Raw genomic sequence first — 21,298 nt, forward strand, 5'->3', positions numbered from 1 at the left:
TTTATGTGTAACCAGCAGTAGTTTAGTATCTGTCCTGAAACTGCAGGTCTCACAAAGGTCACAACAGATGAGTCTTGAGAAGGCAGTCTACTTTCTCCAATCTCACTAGGGGGTCTTGCTAACAACCAAGAAGGGAAACATTTCACACCTACTAGCTCTTTGAAGAGATATGTCAATTACAGCCTGACACTATCTATCTGTGGGAAACTTTTACACAGGGAATCACAGAGGAAATAATATATTCATTGGGGGAGTGGCCATGGTCCAATCAAAAACAAGCAATTATAATATTAACACGAGAGGCTGGTCTAGAAATTTGACCTCCAGAGTAACTCTATAAATTAGGCTTGTACGCATATAAAGTTGTTCACATATTGGGGGGCAGCCGAGCTGATATGTTCCAGTCCATATTCATCCCACCCTCAGGGAACAGAAAGCAGACTACAAAGTTAGACATTTCTGTACGTTTCTCCTGTTTATTTCTATAACTGTTTTGCATATTTGAATGTCTTTTTATTACCATATTTTTATACCTTTTTTATTATAAGCACTGTACCTTTTTGTAATAAAGCATAAAACTTTAACAAGTCGAACCTTGTATGTTCTAATGAATCCATAGCATTAAACTGTTTGATCCTCATGAGTGGTAGACATTATTAGTATTAATATTTCCGGGACTCATCGCCCGTGTGTTCGGTGAGTGGTGGCAGCGTGTATAAGCGGGTGCATGACCTGGGTCAGTGTGTGACTTATACTCCCCTTACAGCATAGGACAGAGGTTGAATGCTGGACTGAGAGAGGGGAGATAGATTAACCCTTGCAGGCGCAACCCCAAGTCACGCGCTGAGAGCGGGTACGTTACAAATTGGCGGCAGAGCGGTGGGATAGAATTATTTCTATTAGAGCATTAGTGCATGGTTTAAGCAATTATTCCCTGTACTAAAGAATTGGTATCGTTGCGAGGAGTGCACCAGTTCTATAAGGTTCAACTCAGTGCTTACTTAGACATACTTGCAAACAGTTTCCCCTCCCCGTTTTTCTTTTCTATCTTTTATTTGGCAAGAGCTGTTCATCAATATGGCAGCCCAGTACAAGAAGCAGAGCAAAGAGGCTCTGACTGGCCTCTGTGAGCAGAGAGGAATAGAGACAGCCGACCCGACAAATCCAAGGAGTAGCTGATACGTGTCTTGGTCGAGCAGGACATAGAGCAAAGTACTGAAGCATCTGGCCAAGTTGAGAGTCCATCCCATAGAGACCGAGCATGCCAGCTCTTGCACCTGATGCCTGATGGAAGTGGCAGCAATGCCAGTGCTGAGGAGCCTATGGACTTTACTTTACAAATGGACTTACAACGGCTGGGAACAAGTGATCCCAATCTGCGCATGCAGCTTATTCTACAGCACAGACAGACTGCAGAACTCCGGGACCGGGCCGAGAGAGGCTGTGGAACGCCAGGCTGAGAGACAGTCTGCAGAACGCTGTGAGGTCAGAGCTTTCCAGCTTCAGATGGATCAAATAGAGCGGGGTATCAGTCCTCAGCTAACCCCCTCCCAGGACATAAATCCAAGGAGACCACATCTGGAAAACTTCCCTGTGATGGAGAAGTATACGGACTTAGATATTTTCCTTCGGAGGTTGAAAAAACATGCAGGCAATACCATTTACCCCATGAGCAATGGGTGCAGTATCTAACCCCAGGGTTGAGAGGCAAAGCCCTGGAAGTTTTTGCTGGCCTCCCACCAGAGCTAGATGGGAACTTTGAGGCCATGAAAGAGGCCCTGATCAGGAAATACAACCTAACACTAGAAGTGTATCGGAAAAAGTTCTGGAACCTACAACGTGGATCAACTGACAGCTATGCGGATGTTGTGAGCAACTTGAGGACCACGTTCCACCAATGGATCCGGGGACTTTCTGTTAACAGTTTTGAGGACTTAACAGATCTTATGATCAAAGATCAATTTCTTCACATGTGCCCCACGGATGTACGAGAATTTGTGTGTGATCGGGACCCGCAAACTGCATATGAGGTGGCAAAGATTGTGGACTGCTATGTGACTAACAGGATGCCTGAGGTGTGGAAGCCATCGGGATTCGGCTGGAAGGTAGGTCAGCCAAATGGGAACCCTTCTCCCTCTGCTGGTTAATCATCACCAGTGCTGTCCAAGCCCACCTCCTATGTGGTCCCGGGGACTAGACATTATCTAGGCGATGCACGCCGATATTTCTCCTGCAACAAAGTGGGACATGTTAGCGCTGTCTGCCCTGATAGGGAGAAACGCCCAACTACAACCACAAAGCTATCTGTGTCCCACCGTCTGTCCTCTTTGTGGACGGCTCTGATGTGAGGGCTAATGAGAACTGTCAATCTATCACTGTTGGCAATAAAGTCACGGTTGGTCTCAGAGACACTGGGGCAGAGGTGACTCTGGTGCATTCAGCAATGGTAACCCCTGCCGATATCCTGCCAGGAAAACCTATGTCTATAAGCGGGATTTTAGGGGTCAGCCCTGCCGTGCCCATGGCCCATGTGTACCTGGACTGGGGAGCAGGGAAAGGACTGAGAGAAGTGGGAGTATCAGAGGCTATTCCCACCAATGTGTTGCTAGGCACAGACCTGGGGAGGATGGTGTCCCACTATATTTCTCCCTTGCAAATAAATGCTACAGAGAAGGTGGAAGCAAGTGACCCACCTGAGATCCCGTGCGAGGAGGGAAAATGTACCAATGCACAGGAATGTGCTTATGTGGCAGCTGAGACCTGGAGTCAGGCTGCGGCTCAGACTCAACCCCAGAAGTTAGAGGTTGAGTCTCAGACAGAACTGCCAGAAAAGGAGGCCCATACTGTGGCCCTAGAGCCTCCTCACATGGCAGACCCAACAAGGTCCCTGATAACCAACACTGAAGACTCAGCTTCAGACCAGGGCCTGGCAGTCACACGAGGCCAGGGCCTGCAGACTGACAGTCAAAGCTTCCAGGAGGCCCTGCGGACAGATGTCAGTCTGGAGAAGCTCAGACATCTTGCAGACCAGCCCCCTACTGCTTCTGACAAAGAGAGAGTACACTGGGACCAGGGCAGACTGTATAAAGAGACTCTCCCCACGGATACTACAGAACCTTTGGACGGTGAAAAGTGACTGGTCGTTCCTTATCTATTTAGGGAACCATTATTGAGAATTGCTCATGAGATTCCTCTGGCCGGACACTTTGGAATACAAAAGACTAAAGCTTGCCTGACACATAACATATTGGCCCAAGATGGGGACAGATATTGCCAATTACTGTCGATCCTGCGTAGTTTGTCAGAGAGTTGGAAAGTCCGGGAATGTACAGAAAGCTCCATCGATACCACTGCCTGTGATCGATGAGCCTTTCCAGGGAGTGGCTGTGGATATCAGACCAGAGAAGCTCAGGAGAGGTCTGCCTTTATAATGCCATTCGGGCTGTTTGAGATTCTGGTGATGCCATTTGGCATGAAGAATGTCCCTGCCACCTTCCAGAGGTTGGTCAATCACTTATTGGAAGGGTGTGATGGTTTTGCCATTGCTTATCTCAATGATATAGCCATTTTTAGTAATTCTTGGGAGGAACACCTTGTACATTTTTCTCAGGTGCTGCAAAGGCTTAAAACTGCAGATCTTTCTGTTAAGCCGGGGAAGTGTCAGGTAGCCATGCGGGAAGTACAATACCTCGGACACCGGGTGGGGGGAGGACTGCTAAAACCTGAGCCAGGGAAGGTAGAACCCATTACAGCCTGGTCCACCACATGAACCAAGAAGCAGGTACTGTCCTTCCTGGGTACGGCTGGCTGCTATAGGAGGTTTGTACCAAACTACAGTGCTCTGGCCAAACCGTTAACTGATCTGACCAGGAGGAAGGTTCCCAAAATTGTCTCCTGGAGTCCTCAGTATGAGGAATCATTTTCTGCCCTAAAGTCAGCATTGGTTAGTTCACCTGTCCTTCAGTCCCCAGATTTCACTCGGAGGTTTGTAGGGCAGACAGATGCCAGCACCTATGGGCTAGGTGCGGTTCTCAGCCAGGTGAACCAGCAAGGTGAGGAGCACCCAATTCTCTACCTAAGCAGGAAACTCCTGCCCAGAGAAGTGGCTTATGCCACCATTGAGAAGGAATGTTTAGCAATTGTGTGGGCTCTGCAGAAGCTGCAACCATACCTCTATGGGCGCAACTTCACCGTGATAACAGATCATAACCCATTGAGTTGGCTCAACTGAATAGTTGGGGACAACAGGAAATTGCTTAGATGGAGTCTGATATTACAGCAATATGATTTTACAATTCAGCAGAAGGAATCGATCATGGCAATGCTGATGTTCTATCTCGCCAAGGTCGGGCGGAACCAGATACGCGCTCAGGAGCTGACCTGTAAGTCAACCCCCATGCACGTTCATAAGGAGGGAGGTGTAGTGAAATATGTATATGTATGAATGTGTGACTAGCAGTAATTTAACAATTCATAGACTAGAAGGTAGAAGGTGCTTGAAAAAGACCTTTGATGGTTGAAATGTCGCATTTGGCACAATAATGGAGTTATTTTCACCTGGATTGGATGCTGTCCTTCACTTTGCCTTAGCAGTAATTTAACATCTGTCCTGAGACTGCAGGTCTCACAGGGGTCACAGCATATGTTATCCTGAGAAGGTCTCCAATCTCGCCAGGGAGTCTTGCTAAGAACCAGGAAGAAGGGGAAATGTTTCACACCTTCTGGCCCTTTTGAAGAGAGCTATCAATTACAGCCTGACACTATCTATCTGTGAGAACTTACCCAAAGAATTTCACAGAAAATAATATATTCATTGGTGGAGTGGCCATGGTCCAGTCAAAAACAAGCAATTATAATATCAACCTGAGAGGCTGGTCTAGAAATTTGACCTCCAGGTTGACTATCAATTAGGCCTACACACAAAGAAATTTGTTCACAGACTGAGGGACAGCCAAGCTGATGTGTTCCATTCCATATTCGTCGTCCCCCCCCTCAGGGAGCAGAAAGCAGACTACAAAGTTAGATATTTCTGCAAGTTTTCTCCCGTTTATTTTTATAACTGTTTTGCATATTTGTATGCCACTTTTTATTCCCACATTTGTATACCCTTTTTATTGTAAGCACTGTACCTTTTCTATTAAAGCTTAAAACTTTAATAAGTTGAACCTTGCATGTTCTAAAGAATCCATAGCCTTATGATTGGCAGACAGTAGTAGTAATATTTCTGGGACTCATCGCCCTTGTGTTCGGGGAGTGGTAGCAGCGTGTATGAGCGGGGTGTGTGGACTGTGTTGGGGTGTGATTTATGCTCCCATTACAGCATAGAACAGAGGTTAAATGCTGGACTGAGAGAGAGGAGATAGATTAACCCTTGCAGACGCAACCCCAAGTCGCGTGCTGAGAAGTGGGTATGTGACAATCATGTCTTGGATCAGTTTCTATTTACAATTTTGTGGTCCGTGTTCTACATGTAAACTAAGCGCATGTGCACAAAGAGTATTTTTGAGGCATTCAAAAACTACATGCGAACTGCTTGAGGAAGTACTCGTGCTTTGGGGAGTTTTGGTTTTTCTTATTTCCTGAAGTAGTTTTTAAAAGCTTTTGAAATATTTTGGAAGTTTTTTTCTTTCCTAAGGCTGTTTTTTGCAGCCTTTTCACTGGACATTATCTAGGATTTTGTGGATTCCATAAGGATCCGCTTCAAAGAAGTCATACTTTTTTTTTACAAAAACCTGAAGCTGAAAAAATACTCAAAAATTGAACATATAAACAGCAAACTCGTTTTACAGTCGAAATAAATAGGAAGAGTCTTGAGAAGTGTTTATTTAAAAAGTAACCATCATTTTAATGTTTTATTTCATAAATCAATGGTACAGGGAAAATGAGACACTTTGTAATAAATCTTATCAGAGAAATCTGCATCTTTCTCTTCATACAATGATCCTTTACTCTCAATTCAAGGACAACTCTATAAAATCTGTATTCATTGAATAAAGATTTTACGGATTTTACTCATGAATTAATAGTGAAAGATCAATCTGAAGTTTATTATTTTCATGTGTGTTCTTGCAGAGATGTATGTAGGGGGGGGGCAGCCGGTGCATGTGCCTAATGCGGAGGTCCGCAGTATCTCCCCGGCGGCTGCATTCTGCCGTGCCCCAGACTGGGAGTCAGCTGTTTTCTGTGCCGCCTGTCAAACTGACAGCCGGCGCAGAGAAGCTGCAGCGTGTTGGATCCCAGGGATCAATTGTACTTGCATCTTACAGATGTGAGTACAATGGAAGCTCTAACTGCCGGGTCAGAGCGACACCAGCAGCGTGATCAGATCATGTGTCACTCGCCGCGCTACCAAATTGAAGTGGGGATGGGGAGATTTATTGTGTGGGGGAGAATTGGTGTGGGGATGGGGAGATTTATTGTGTGGGGGGAGAATTGGAGTGGGGATGGGGAGATGTATTGTGTGGGGGAGAATTGGAGTGGGGATGGGGAGATGTATTGTGTGGGGGGAGAATTGGAGTGGGGATGGAGAGATTTATTGTGTGGAGGAGAATTGGAGTTGGGATGGGGAGATTTATTGTGTGGAGGAAAATTGGAGTGGGGATGGGGAGATTTATTGTGTGGGGGAGAATTGGAGTGGGGATAGGTGTGTTAATGTGTGTGGGGAGAATTTGAGTGTGGATGGGGGATTTATTGTGTGGGTGGAGATTTGGAGTGGGGATGGGGATTTAATGTGTGTGGGGGAGACTTGTTATGGAGATGGGGGTGTTTAATGTGTGTGGGAGATTTTCAGTGGGGATGGTGGATTTAATGTGTGGGGGGAGCTTTAGAATGACGATGGGTAATTTAATGTGTGGGGGGAGATTTGGAGTGGAGATGGGGTTATTTATTGTGTGTGGACATTTGTATTGGGGATGGGGGATTTAATGTGTGGGGGAGATTTGAGGACACAAAATGAAGAGCAAAGGGGGTGATGGGGGGCATGTATGAGGAAACAGTACAGGGGAATGGGGACATGTATGAGGAAACAGTACAGGGGAATGGGGGCATGTACGAGGAAACAGTATGGGGGAATGAGGGCATGTATGAGGAATAGAGATGAGCCACCCCTCTAGTGTTCGGGTTCCGTTCGTCGAACAGGGATGTGTTCGACGAACTGTTCGTCGAACGTTTGACGAACACCGTCGAAACCCATTGAAACTAATGGCAGGCAAAAACAAACACATACAAACACATGGAAAACACATAGAAAACACCTTAAAAGGTGTCCAAAAGCTGACAAACTGCTCAGAAGACACAACAAACACATGGAAAAGTCACAACTAGGGTTGAGCGACTTTTACTTTTTCAGGATCGAGTCGGTTTCGCGAAACCCAACTTTGTCAAAAGTCGGGTCGGGTGAAATCGGCCGATTATTGCGAAAAGTCGGGGATCCGACCGAAACACGAAACCCAATGCAAGTCAATGGAGAATCAAAGTCGGCAGTGAGTGGAGGACAGGAAAACACCAACAGAGCCCATTTTAATGCCAAAAACATCAATTCTTGTTACTTAAGCTTGTCAATCTTAATTTACCTTATAATAATAGTTAGCCATTGAAAATTTGGGGGTCATTTGGCAACAGTTGTGGGGGGAGTAGGGCTGGCTCAAGTTTTTCGTGGGCCCAGGAAACGCGGACTACGTCACGGCGGTGGAGCAGGGAGAGGTAAGTATTTCAACTTTGCAAGTGCTGTGATCCTGAACAAGCAGGGGGGCACACTCGTTCGCATTGCCACTGGCACAGGGCCCCTCAAAGTACGGCGTTGTGATTGACGGCGGGGGCGCCTCCCACCGGCAGAGACACTTTTGTATGCTATGAGGGGCCCTGTGCCAGTGACGTCGCCAACGAGTATGCCCCCCCACCTGTTGAAGGAACCTGCACTTTCATCTGCACCTTCCTCTTTGTCCCCGTGTAAGGTGGTATAGTATGCGGGAAGGGGAACCAGACTTTCTGCAGGGTCAGATACTGGCTATGTAGAGTGCAAGGGGAATGTAGTGGTCTGGGTCAATGTACCGGCAGACTCATCTAGCAGTGGCTGGGCAATGGGCAGGATGAGGAGGAAACACAGATATAGGCCCAAAGAATAAAGTAGGCTAAATGCAGTTCAAAATTGGTAACAGGAGTAAACAGGCAGCACTGCTTTGTTCAGTGGAGGAGAACAGCAAGGAGTGGCAGACACCGTTAGTGGGCCCAACCAAACCAGTAGGCCAAATGCAGTTTTAAAATTCCTATAGGCCGAAAGCCTGAAGATTGAAGCTCAGGAGAAAAACACAGGAGAATACCAAGGAGCGGCAGACACTGTTAGTAGGCCCAACCAAACTAGTAGGCCAAATGCACTTTAATATGTGATATCGGCTGCAAATTGAGGCTCTGCTTTGTGCAGTGAAGGACAGCTGTATTGAGTGGCGCAGACAGACACAGGTAGTAGACCTAAATTTAAAAAGTTGGCTCAATGCAGTTTAAAATTGGTTACAGGGGTACACAGGCGGCAGAGCGTTGTTAAGCGGAGGACGATTGTCAGGACTGGAGTGGCCCAGACAGACTTAGTAGGCCTAAAATAAAAAAGTTGGGTCAATGCAGTTTAAAATGGGTAACAGGGGTACACAGGCAGCACTGGTTTGGTCAGCGGAGGACGATTGCTAGGAGTGGCGCAGACAGACTTACTAGGCCTAAAATAAAAAAGTAGGCTCAATGCAGTTCAAAATGGGTAACGGGTACACAGGCAGCATTGTTTTGGTCAGCAGAGGACGATTAGTAAGAGTGGCGCAGACAGACTTACTAGGCCTAAAATAAAAAAGTTGGCTCAATGCAGGTTAAAATGGGTAACAGGGGTACACAGGCAGCATTGTTTTGGTCAGCGGAGGACGATTAGTAGGAGTGGCGCAGACAGACTTACTAGGCCTAAAATAAAAACGTTGGCTCAATGCAGTTTATAATGGGTAACAGGGGTACACAGGCAGCACTGGTTTGGTCAGCGGAGGACGATTGCTAGGAGTGGCGCAGACAGACTTACTAGGCCTAAAATAAAAAAGTAGGCTCAATGCAGTTCAAAATGGGTAACGGGTAGGGTTGAGCGACTTTCATTTTTTTAAGATCGAGTCGGGTTTTGCGAAACCCGACTTTGTCCAGAGTCGAGTCGAGTGCAGTCGGCCGATTATCGCTAAAAGTCGGGGATCGACCGAAACACGAAACCCAATGCAAGTCAATGGGGAAGCATAGTCGGCAGTGAGTGGAGGCCAGGAAAACACCTACAGTGCCCATTTTAATGCCAAAAACATCCATTCTTGTTTCTGAAGCTTGTCAATCTTAATTAACTTTATAATAATAGTTGGGCATTGGAAATTGGGGGTCATTTGGCAAAAGTTGTGGGGGGGTAGGGCTGGTTCAAGGTTTTAGTGGGCCCAGGAAACGTGGACTACGTCACGGCGGTGGAGCAGTGAGAGGTAAGTGCAGCGCCCCAGAGTCCTGGTCGTTGCAGTACTGATGCTCCGCCGCTAAGGGGGGCTATGGTACGTCTGATGGCACTGAAGGAGTTCATCTGACCAGGTATCACAGACACCAATACATTTCACAGTCTGGCCTCCAGGGGGAGCTAAGGGTTCTATTTATTAGGCCACTCCTCACAATCTGTTAAAACTGGGGGTTAGGCAGGAAGTTAGAGAGAAAGCTGACTGGGTTGGAACCAGGCAACACCTTGTGGCAGAGGGTGTTGTAGGGGAAGATTCGGAGGGGTCCCTGTCAGGGGTGGGATCCTGACAGAGGCCTAGCGAACAGAGAGAACGTAACGGGACCGCGCCTGCACGATATAGCGGCGGTACCCCAAGAAAGGACAAGAAGCGAGGTTTATTGTGCTGAGTGAGAAACGAGATCAATGCAACAAGGAGAATACCAGTAGGAGTCGTGATGTGTTATGACCCCAATGGCGAGGGTCTCAGAGGAACGTGGAAATCTGCAGAATACAAAAATCCAGCTCATAGGGCAGTGGTAACTGGGTTAACCATATATCTACTCCTAACGCCAACACTAGAAGTAGCCGGGGATCATTCCTACGTTGATTCTAGATGACACGCGCCAGCCGGAGAATCTAGCTACCCCTAGTAGAGGAAAACAAAGACCTTTCTTGCCTCCAGAGAAGGGGACCCCAAAGCTGGATAGAAGCCCCCCACAAATAATGACGGTGAGGTAAGAGGAAATGACAAACACAGAAATGAACCAGGTTTAGCACAGAGAGGCCCGCTTACTGATAGCAGAATAAAGAAAGGTAACTTATATGGTCAACAAAAACCCTATTAAAATCCACACTGGAAATTCAAGAACCCCCGAACCGTCTAACGGTCCGGGGGGAGAACACCAGCCCCCCTAGAGCTTCCAGCAAAGGTCAGGATATAGATTTGGAACAAGCTGGACAAAAATACAAAACCAAAACAAATAGCAAAAAGCAAAAGGCAGACTTAGCTGATATAACTGGAACCAGGATCAGTAGACAAGAGCACAGCAGACTAGCTCTGATAACTACGTTGCCAGGCATTGAACTGAAGGTCCAGGGAGCTTATATAGCAACACCCCTAAGTAACGACCCAGGTGCGGATAAAAGGAATGACAGAAAAACCAGAGTCAAAAAACTAGTAACCACTAGAGGGAGCAAAAAGCAAATTCACAACAGTACCCCCCCCTTAGTGAGGGGTCACCGAACCCTCACCACGACCACCAGGGCGATCAGGATGAGCGGCATGAAAGGCACGAACTAAATCGGCCGCATGAACATCAGAGGCGACCACCCAGGAATTATCCTCCTGACCATAGCCCTTCCACTTGACCAGGTACTGAAGCCTCCGCCTGGAGAGGCGAGAATCCAAGATCTTCTCCACCACGTACTCCAACTCGCCCTCAACCAACACCGGAGCAGGAGGCTCAGCAGAAGGAACTACAGGCACAATGTACCGCCGCAACAAGGACCTATGAAATATATTGTGAATAGCAAACGACACAGGAAGATCCAGACGAAAAGATACAGGATTAAGGATTTCCAATATCTTGTAAGGCCCAATAAAACGAGGTTTAAATTTGGGAGAGGAGACCTTCATAGGAACAAAGCGGGAAGAAAGCCATACCAAATCCCCAACGCATAGTCGGGGACCCACACCGCGGCGGCGGTTGGCAAAGCGCTGAGCCTTCTCCTGTGACAACTTCAAGTTGTCCACCACATGATTCCAGATCTGCTGCAACCTATCCACCACAGAATCCACCCCAGGACAGTCAGAAGGCTCCACATGACCCGAAGAAAAGCGAGGATGGAAACCAGAGTTGCAGAAAAAAGGCGAAACCAAGGTGGCGGAACTAGCCCGATTATTAAGGGCAAACTCAGCCAACGGCAAGAATGTCACCCAATCGTCCTGATCAGCAGAGACAAAACACCTCAAATAAGCCTCCAAAGTCTGATTGGTTCGCTCCGTCTGTCCATTAGTCTGAGGATGGAAAGCAGACGAAAACGACAAATCAATGCCCATCCTACTACAAAAGGATCGCCAGAACCTGGAAACGAACTGGGATCCTCTGTCTGACACAATATTCTCAGGGATGCCGTGCAAACGAACCACGTTCTGGAAAAACACAGGAACCAGATCGGAAGAGGAAGGCAGCTTAGGCAAAGGAACCAAATGGACCATCTTGGAGAAGCGATCACATATCACCCAGATAACAGACATGCCCTGAGATAGCGGAAGATCAGAAATGAAATCCATGGAGATATGTGTCCAAGGTCTCTTCGGGACAGGCAAGGGCAAGAGCAAACCGCTGGCACGAGAACAGCAAGGCTTAGCTCGAGCACAAGTCCCACAGGACTGCACAAATGACCGCACATCCCTTGACAAGGAAGGCCACCAAAAGGACCTGGCCACCAGATCTCTGGTGCCAAAAATTCCCGGGTGACCTGCCAACACCGAGGAATGAACCTCGGAAATGACTCTGCTGGTCCACTTATCCGGGACAAACAGTCTGTCAGGTGGACAAGACTCAGGCCTATCAGCCTGAAATCTCTGCAACACACGTCGCAGATCCGGAGAAATAGCTGACAAGATAACTCCATCTTTAACCCCTTCACCCCCAAGGGTGGTTTGCACGTTAATGACCGGGCCAATTTTTACAATTCTGACCACTGTCCCTTTATGAGGTTATAACTCTGGAACGCTTCAACGGATCTTGGCGATTCTGACATTGTTTTCTCGTAACATATTGTACTTCATGATAGTGGTAAAATTTCTTTGATATTACCTGCGTTTATTTGCAGAAAAAATGGAAATTTGGCGAAAATTTTGAAAATTTTGCAATTTTCCAACTTTGAATTTTTATGCCCTTAAATCACAGAGATATGTCATGCAAAATACTTAATAAGTAACATTTCCCACATGCCTACTTTACATCAGCACAATTTTGGAACCAAAATTTTTTTTTGTTAGGGAGTTATAAGGGTTAAAAGTTGACCAGCAATTTCTCATTTTTACAACACCATTTTTTTTTAGGGACCACATCTCATTTGAAGTCATTTTGAGGGGTCTATATGATAGAAAATACCCATGTGTTACACCATTCTAAAAACTGCACCCCTCAAGGTGCTCAAAACCATATTCAAGAAGTTTATTAACCCTTCTGGTGCTTCACAGGAATTTTTGGAATGTTTAAATAAAAATGAACATTTAACTTTTTTTCACAAAAAATTTACTTCAGCTCCAATTTGTTTTATTTTACCAAGGGTAACAGGAGAAAATGGACCCCAAAATTTGTTGTACAATTTGTCCTGAGTACGCCGATACCCCATATGTGGGGGTAAACCACTGTTTGGGCGCATGACAGAGCTCGGAAGCGAAGGAGCGCCATTTTACTTTTCAATGCAAAATTGACTGGAATTGAGATGGGACGCCATGTTGCGTTTGGGGAGCCCCTGATGTGCCTAAACATTGAAACCCCCCACAAGTGATACCATTTTGGAAAGTAGACCCCATAAGGAACTTATCTAGAGGTGTGGTGAGCACTTTGACCCACCAAGTACTTCACAGAAGTTTATAATGCAGAACCGTAAAAATAAAAAATCATATTTTTCACAAAAATTATTTTTCGCCCCCAATTTTTTATTTTCCCAAGGGTAAGAGAAGAAATTGGACCCCAAAAGTTGTTGTACAATTTGTCCTGAGTACGCTGATACCCCATATGTGGCGATAAACCACTGTTTGGGCGCATGGGAGAGCTCGGAAGGGAAGTAGCACCGTTTGACTTTTCAATGCAAAATTGACTGGAATTGAGATGGGACGCCATGTTGCGTTTGGGGAGCCCCTGATGTGCCTAAACATTGAAACCCCCCACAAGTGACACCATTTTGGAAAGTAGACCCCCTAAGGAACTTATCTAGAGGTGTGGTGAGCACTTTGACCCACCAAGTACTTCACAGAAGTTTATAATGCAGAACCGTAAAAATAAAAAATCATATTTTTTCACAAAAATTATTTTTCGCCCCCAATTTTTTATTTTCCCAAGGGTAAGAGAAGAAATTGGACCCCAACAGTTGTTGCACAATTTGTCCTGAGTACGCTGATACCCCATATGTGGCGATAAACCACTGTTTGGGCGCATGGGAGAGCTCGGAAGGGAAGTAGCACCGTTTGACTTTTCAATGCAAAATTGACAGGAATTGAGATGGGACGCCATGTTGCGTTTGGAGAGCCACTGATGTGCCTAAACATTGAAACCCCCCACAAGTGACACCATGTTGGAAAGTAGGCCCCCTAAGGAACTTATCTAGATGTGTTTTGAGCGCTTTGACCCACCAAGGGCTTCACAGAAGTTAATAATGCAGAGCCGTAAAAATAAAACAAAAATTTTTTCCCACAAAAATTATTTTTTTAGCCCCCAGTTTTGTATTTTCCCGAGGGTAGCAGGAGAAATTGGACCCCAAAATCTGTTGTCCAAGTTGTCCTGAATGCGATGATATACCATATGTGGGGAGAACCACTGTTTGGGCGCATGGGAGGGCTCGGAAAGGAAGGAGCGCCATTTGGAATGCAGACTTAGATGGAATGGTCTGCAGGCGTCACATTGCGTTTGCAGAGCCCCTAATGTACCTAAACAGTAGAAACCCCCCACAAGTGACACCATGTTGGAAAGTAGACCCCCTAAGGAACTTATCTAGATGTGTGATGAGCGCTTTGACCCACCAAGGGCTTCACAGAAGTTTATAATGCAGAGCCGTAAAAATAAAACAAAAATTTTTTCCCACAAAAATTATTTTTCAGCCCCCAGTTTTGTATTTTCCCGAGGGTAACAGGAGAAATTGGACCCCAAAAGTTGTTGTCCAATTTGTCCTGAGTGCGCTGATACCCCATATGTGGGGGGAAACCACCGTTTGGACGCATGGAAGGGCTCGGAAGTGAAGGAGCGCCATTTGGAATGCAGACTTAGATGGAATGGTCTGCAGGCGTCACATTGCGTTTGCAGAGCCCCTAATGTACTTAAACAGTAGAAATCCCCCACAAGTGACACCATGTTGGAAAGTAGACCCCCTAAGGAACTTATCTAGATGTGTGGTGAGCGCTTTGACCCACCAAGGGCTTCACAGAAGTTAATAATGCAGAGCCGTAAAAATAAAACAAAAATTTTTTCCCACAAAAATTATTTTTCAGCCCCCAGTTTTGTATTTTCCCGAGGGTAACAGGAGAAATTGGACCCTAAAAGTTGTTGTCCAATTTGTCCTGAGTGCGCTGATACCCCATATGTGGGGGGAACCACCGTTTGGATGCATGGGAGGGCTCGGAAGGGAAGGAGCGCCATTTGGAATGCAGACTTAGATGGAATGGTCTGCAGGCGTCACATTGCGTTTGCAGAGCCCCTAATGTACCTAAACAGTAGAAGCCCCGCACAAGTGACCCCATTTTGGAAACTAGACCCCCCAAGGAACTTATCTAGATGTGTTGTAAGAACTTTGAACCCCCAAGTGTTTCACTACAGTTTATAACGCAGAGCCGTGAAAATAAAAAATCCTTTTTTTTCCCACAAAAATTATTTTTTAGCCCCCAGTTTTGTATTTTCCTAGGGGTAACAGGAGAAATTGGACCCCAATGGTTGTTGTTCTATTTGTCCTGAGTACGCTGATACCCCATATGTTGGGGTAAACCCCTGTTTGGGCACACGGGAGAGCTCGGAAGGGAAGGAGCACTGTTTTACTTTTTCAACGCAGAATTGGCTGGAATTGAGATCGGACGCCATGTCGCGTTTGGAGAGCCCCTGATGTGCCGAAACAGTGGAAACCCCCCAATTATAACTGAAACCCTAATCCAAACACACCCCTAACCCTAATCCCAACAGTAACCCTAACCACACCTCTAACCCTGACACACCCCTAACCCTAATCCCAACCCTATTCCCAACCGTAAATGTAATCTAAACCCTAACCGTAACTTTAGCCCCAACCCTATCCCTAACTTTAGCCCCAACCCTAACTGTAGCCTTAACCCTAGCCCCAACCCTAGCCCTAACCCTAGCCCTAATGGGAAAATGGAAATAAATACTTTTTTTTTATTTTTCCCTAACTAAGGGGGTGATGAAGGGGGGTTTGATTTACTTTTATAGCGGGTTTTTTAGCGGATTTTTATGATTGGCAGCCGTCACACACTGAAAGACGCTTTTTATTGCAAAAAATATTTTTTGCGTTACCACATTTTGAGAGCTATAAATGTTCCATATTTTGGTCCACAGAGTCATGTGAGGTCTTGTTTTTTGCGGGACGAGTTGACGTTTTTATTGGTAACATTTTTGGGCACGTCACATTTTTTGATCGCTTTTTATTCCGATTTTTGTGAGGCAGAATGACCAAAAACCAGCTATTCATGAATTTCTTTTGGGGGAGGCGTTTATACCGTTCCGCGTTTGGTAAAATTGATAAAGCAGTTTTATTCTTCGGGTCAGTACGATTACAGCGATATCTCATTTATATTATTTTTTTTATGTTTTGGCGCTTTTATACGATAAAAACTATTTTATGGAAAAAATAATTATTTTTGCATCGCTTTATTCTCAGGACTATAACTTTTTTATTTTTCTGCTGATGATGCTGTATGGTGGCTCGTTATTTGCGGGACAAGATGACGCTTTCAGCGGTACCATGTTTATTTATATCTGTCTTTTTGATCGCGTGTTATTCCACTTTTTGTTCGGCGGTATGGTAATAAAGCGTTGTTTTTTGCCTCGTTTTTTTTTTTTTTTCTTACGGTGTTTACTGAAGGGGTTAACTAGTGGGGCAGTTTTATAGGTGGGGTCGTTACGGACGTGGCGATACTAAATATGTGTACTTTTATTGTTTTGTTTTTTTTATATTTAGGTAAAGAAATGTATTTATGGGAATAATATATGTTGTGAATTTGGATTCTGGGCTCCCCCGGTGGCCGCTTGTGGAATTGGACTTGTCATCCTCTTTCCTGTTTCACCTGGTTCCATCAGTAGTGGGTGTCGCTATTTAAGCTCATTTCTCTGGTGGTTTCTTGCCGGTCAACAATGTTATCTGATGCCTCTCAGTGCTTGTTCCTGCTTCTGACAACTACTAGATAAGTTGGACTTTTGTCCATGTTTCGTTTTGCCTATTTGTTCCAGTTCACAGCTGAAGTTTTGTTACTGTGTCTGGAAAGCTCTCGTTGATCAGGGATTGCTACTCTGGCGTTATGAGTTAATGCCAGAGTTTAAGGTAATCTCTGGATGGTGTTTTGTTAGTGTTTTTCTGCTGACCATGAAAGTATACTATCTGTCTTCTGCTATCTAGTAAGCGGACCTCAAATTTGCTAAGACTATTTTCCTGCTGCGTTTGTTGTTTCATCTGAACTCACCGTCATTATATGTGGGGGGCTACTGTCTTCTTTGGAATATTTCTCTAGAGGTGAGCCAGGTCTTATATTTCCCTCTGCTAGCTATTTAGGTCTTAGGCCAGAGCTGGGCATCTAGCAATAAATAGGAAATGCTACCTGGCTATTTCTAGTTGCGCGGCAGGCTTAGTTCATGGTCAGTATAGTTCCATCTTCCGAGAGCTTGTCCCTCTATAGGCTTGCTATGATCTCTGCCTGCAGAGATCATGACAGTTTGACCGGACTATGAAGTGTTAAAGACCCAGGTTGAGAAAGGAGAGTTATAAGAAGTCTGCTGGAATTTTTTTTTTTTTTTTTTCCTCCAGTTTGCCTTGCTGCAGTTTTTTTTTTTCTCTCTCTCCTCCTAATCTCTGTATGGCTCTGTGTGCACCTGACAATAATGGATCTTCAGAGTGTAACTGCGGGTTTGAATAATCTCATCACGAAAGTACAAAATTTACAAGATTTTGTGGTACATGCTCCAGTATCTGAGCCGAGAATTCCTTTGCCGGAGTTCTTCACAGGGAATAGAGCTAGCTTCCAGAATTTCCGAAATAATTGTAAGCTTTATTTGTCCCTGAAGTCTCGTTCAGCTGGAGACCCTGCTCAGCAGGTTAGGATTGTGATTTCCTTGCTCAGGGGTGACCCTCAAGATTGGGCCTTCTCATTGCCAGCAGGGGATCCTGCGTTGCGCGATGTGGATGCGTTTTTTCTGGCCTTGGGCTTGCTTTATGAGGAACCTCATTTGGAACTTCAGGCAGAAAAAACTTTGATGGCACTATCTCAGGGGCAAGACGAAGCTGAGGTTTACTGCCAAAAATTCCGTAAATGGTCTGTGCTTACTCAGTGGAATGAGTGCGCCTTGGCGGCAACTTTCAGAGAAGGTCTCTCTGATGCCGTTAAGGATGTTATGGTGGGGTTCCCTGTGCCTGCAGGTCTGAATGAGTCCATGACAATGGCTATTCAGATTGATAGGCGTCTGCGGGAGCGCAAACCTGTGCACCATCTGGCGGTGTCTATGGAAAAGACGCCAGAAAGTATGCAGTGTGATAGAATTCTGTCCAGGAGCGAGCGACAGAATTTTAGACGGAAGAATGGATTGTGCTTCTATTGTGGGGATTCTACTCATGTTATATCAGCATGCTCTAGGCGTACAAAGAAGCTTGATAAGTCTGTTTCCATTGGCACCATTCAGTCTAAGTTTATTTTGTCTGTAACCCTGATTTGCTCTTTGTCATCCATTGCTACGGACGCCTATGTTGACTCTGGCGCCGCTCTGAGTCTTATGGATTGGTCCTTTGCCAATCGTTGTGGTTTTGATTTAGAGCCTTTGGAGACTCTTATTCCTCTGAAGGGGATTGACTCCACCCCATTGGCTAATAATAAACCACAATACTGGACACAAGTAACCATGCGTATCAATCCGGATCACCAGGAGATTATTCGTTTCCTGGTGCTGTATAATTTACATGACGATTTGGTACTGGGATTGCCATGGTTGCAGTCTCACAATCCAGTCTTGGACTGGAGAGCAATGTCTGTGTTGAGCTGGGGATGTAAGGGTATTCATGGGGACTTACCTTTGGTTTCTATTTCGTCGTCCATTCCCTCTGAAGTCCCTGAGTTCCTCTCTGATTATCAAGACGTCTTTGACGAACCCAAGCTTGGGTCGTTACCTCCGCACCATGAGTGCGATTGTGCCATAGATTTGATACCGGGTTGCAAATATCCAAAGGGTCGTTTGTTTAATCTGTCTGTGCCGGAACATGCTGCTATGCGGGAATATATAAAGGAGTCTTTGGAAAAGGGACATATTCGTCCATCTTCTTCTCCCTTGGGAGCTGGGTTTTTCTTTGTCTCAAAAAAGGACGGCTCTTTGAGACCATGTATTGATTATCGGCTTCTGAATAAGATCACTGTTAAGTACCAATACCCATTGCCATTGCTTACTGATTTGTTTGCTCGTATAGAGGGTGCTAAGTGGTTCTCTAAAATTGATCTTCGTGGGGCGTATAATTTGGTGCGGATCAGGCAGGGGGATGAGTGGAAGACCGCATTTAATACGCCCGAGGGCCACTTTGAGTATTTGGTCATGCCTTTTGGTCTTTCTAATGCCCCTTCAGTTTTCCAGTCTTTTATGCATGATATTTTCCGCGATTTTCTGGATAAATTTATGATAATATATCTGGATGATATTCTGATTTTTTCTGATGACTGGGACTCTCATGTCCAGCAGGTCAGGAGAGTTTTTCAGGTTCTGCGGTCTAATTCTTTATGTGTGAAGGGGTCTAAGTGCGTTTTTGGGGTCCAGAAGATTTCCTTTTTGGGGTATATTTTTTCTCCCTCTTCCATTGAGATGGATCCCGTCAAGGTGCAAGCTATTTGTGACTGGACTCAGCCCTCCTCTCTTAAGGGTCTTCAGAGATTTTTGGGCTTTGCCAACTTTTACCGTCGATTTATTGCTGGTTTTTCGGATGTCGTTAAACCACTGACTGATTTGACCAGACATGGCGCTGATGTTGCTAATTGGTCCCCTCATGCTGTAGGGGCCTTTCAGGAGCTTAAGCACCGTTTTGCCTCTGCCCCTGTGTTACGTCAGCCTGATGTGAATCTGCCTTTTCAGGTTGAGGTTGACGCTTCGGAGATCGGAGCTGGGGCAGTGTTGTCGCAGAAAGGTTCCGACTGCTCCGTCATTAGGCCTTGTGCCTTCTTTTCTCGCAAATTTTCGCCCGCAGAGCGGAATTATGATGTTGGGAATAGGGAGCTTTTGGCCATGAAGTGGGCGTTTGAGGAGTGGCGCCATTGGCTAGAGGGTGCTAAGCATCAGGTGGTGGTATTGACTGACCACAAAAATTTGATTTATCTTGAGACTGCCAGGCGCCTGAATCCTAGACAGGCGCGCTGGTCTTTATTTTTTTCTCGCTTTAATTTTGTGGTGTCATACCTACCGGGTTCTAAGAATGTTAAGGCAGATGCCCTTTCTAGGAGTTTTGACCCGGACTCTCCTGGTAATGCTGAACCCACAGGTATCCTTAGGGAGGGAGTAATTTTGTCGGCCGTTTCTCCTGATCTGCGGCGGTCCTTGCAAGAGTTTCAGGCGGATAGACCGGATCGTTGTCCGCCTGATAGACTGTTTGTTCCGGATGATTGGACCAGTAGAGTCATCTCTGAGGTACATTCTTCTGCATTGGCAGGTCATCCCGGAATTTTTGGTACCAGGGATTTGGTGGCAAGATCCTTCTGGTGGCCTTCCCTGTCACGAGATGTGCGAGTCTTTGTGCAGTCATGTGACATTTGTGCTCGGGCCAAGTCTTGTAGTTCTCGGGCTAGCGGACTGCTGTTGCCCTTGCCTATTCCTAAGAGGCCTTGGACACACATCTCGATGGATTTTATTTCAGATCTGCCTGTTTCCCAGAAGATGTCTGTCATCTGGGTGGTCTGTGACCGTTTCTCTAAAATGGTCCATTTGGTTCCTCTGCCCAAGTTGCCTTCTTCTTCTGAGTTGGTTCCTCTGTTTTTTCAGAATGTTGTCCGATTGCACGGTATTCCTGAGAATATTGTTTCTGACAGAGGTACCCAATTTGTGTCTAGATTTTGGCGGGCATTCTGTGCTAGGATGGGCATAGATTTGTCTTTTTCATCTGCTTTTCACCCTCAGACTAATGGCCAGACCGAGCGGACTAATCAGACCCTGGAGACATATCTGAGGTGTTTTGTCTCTGCTGACCAGGATGATTGGGTTGCTTTTTTGCCATTGGCAGAGTTCGCCCTCAATAATCGGGCCAGCTCTTCCACCTTGGTGTCCCCGTTTTTCTGTAATTCGGGGTTTCACCCTCGATTTTCCTCCGGTCAGGTGGAATCCTCGGATTGTCCTGGAGTGGATGCGGTGGTGGAGAGATTGCATCACATCTGGGGGCAGGTTATGAACAATTTGAAGTTGTCCCAGGAGAAGACTCAGCGTTTTGCCAACCGTCATCGTCGTGTTGGTTCTCGGCTTTGGGTTGGAGATTTGGTGTGGTTGTCTTCTCGTTTTGTCCCTATGAGGGTCTCTTCTCCTAAGTTTAAACCTCGGTTCATCGGCCCTTATAGAATATTGGAGATTCTTAATCCTGTTTCTTTCCGTTTGGACCTCCCTGCGTCCTTTTCCATTCATAACGTTTTTCATCGGTCGTTATTGCGCAGGTATGAGGTACCTGTTGTACCTTCAGTTGAGCCTCCTGCTCCGGTGTTGGTTGAGGGTGAGTTGGAGTACGTTGTGGAGAAAATTTTGGACTCTCGTGTTTCCAGACGGAGACTCCAGTATCTGGTCAACTGGAAGGGTTACGGCCAGGAGGATAATTCTTGGGTCAATGCATCTGATGTTCATGCTTCTGATCTTGTTCGTG

General features: G+C 45.8%; 1 pseudogene; it reads left to right on the forward strand.

Annotated features, from left to right (window-relative positions):
* The first annotated feature begins 1,280 nt into the window (after window positions 1-1,280).
* The window catches only part of LOC143803822 (uncharacterized), a 55,111-nt pseudogene continuing 35,093 nt past the window's right edge, over window positions 1,281-21,298 (forward strand).

Source organism: Ranitomeya variabilis, chromosome 2 (genome assembly GCF_051348905.1).
Source record: "Ranitomeya variabilis isolate aRanVar5 chromosome 2, aRanVar5.hap1, whole genome shotgun sequence".
In the NCBI taxonomy this organism is placed as follows: domain Eukaryota; kingdom Metazoa; phylum Chordata; class Amphibia; order Anura; family Dendrobatidae; genus Ranitomeya; species Ranitomeya variabilis.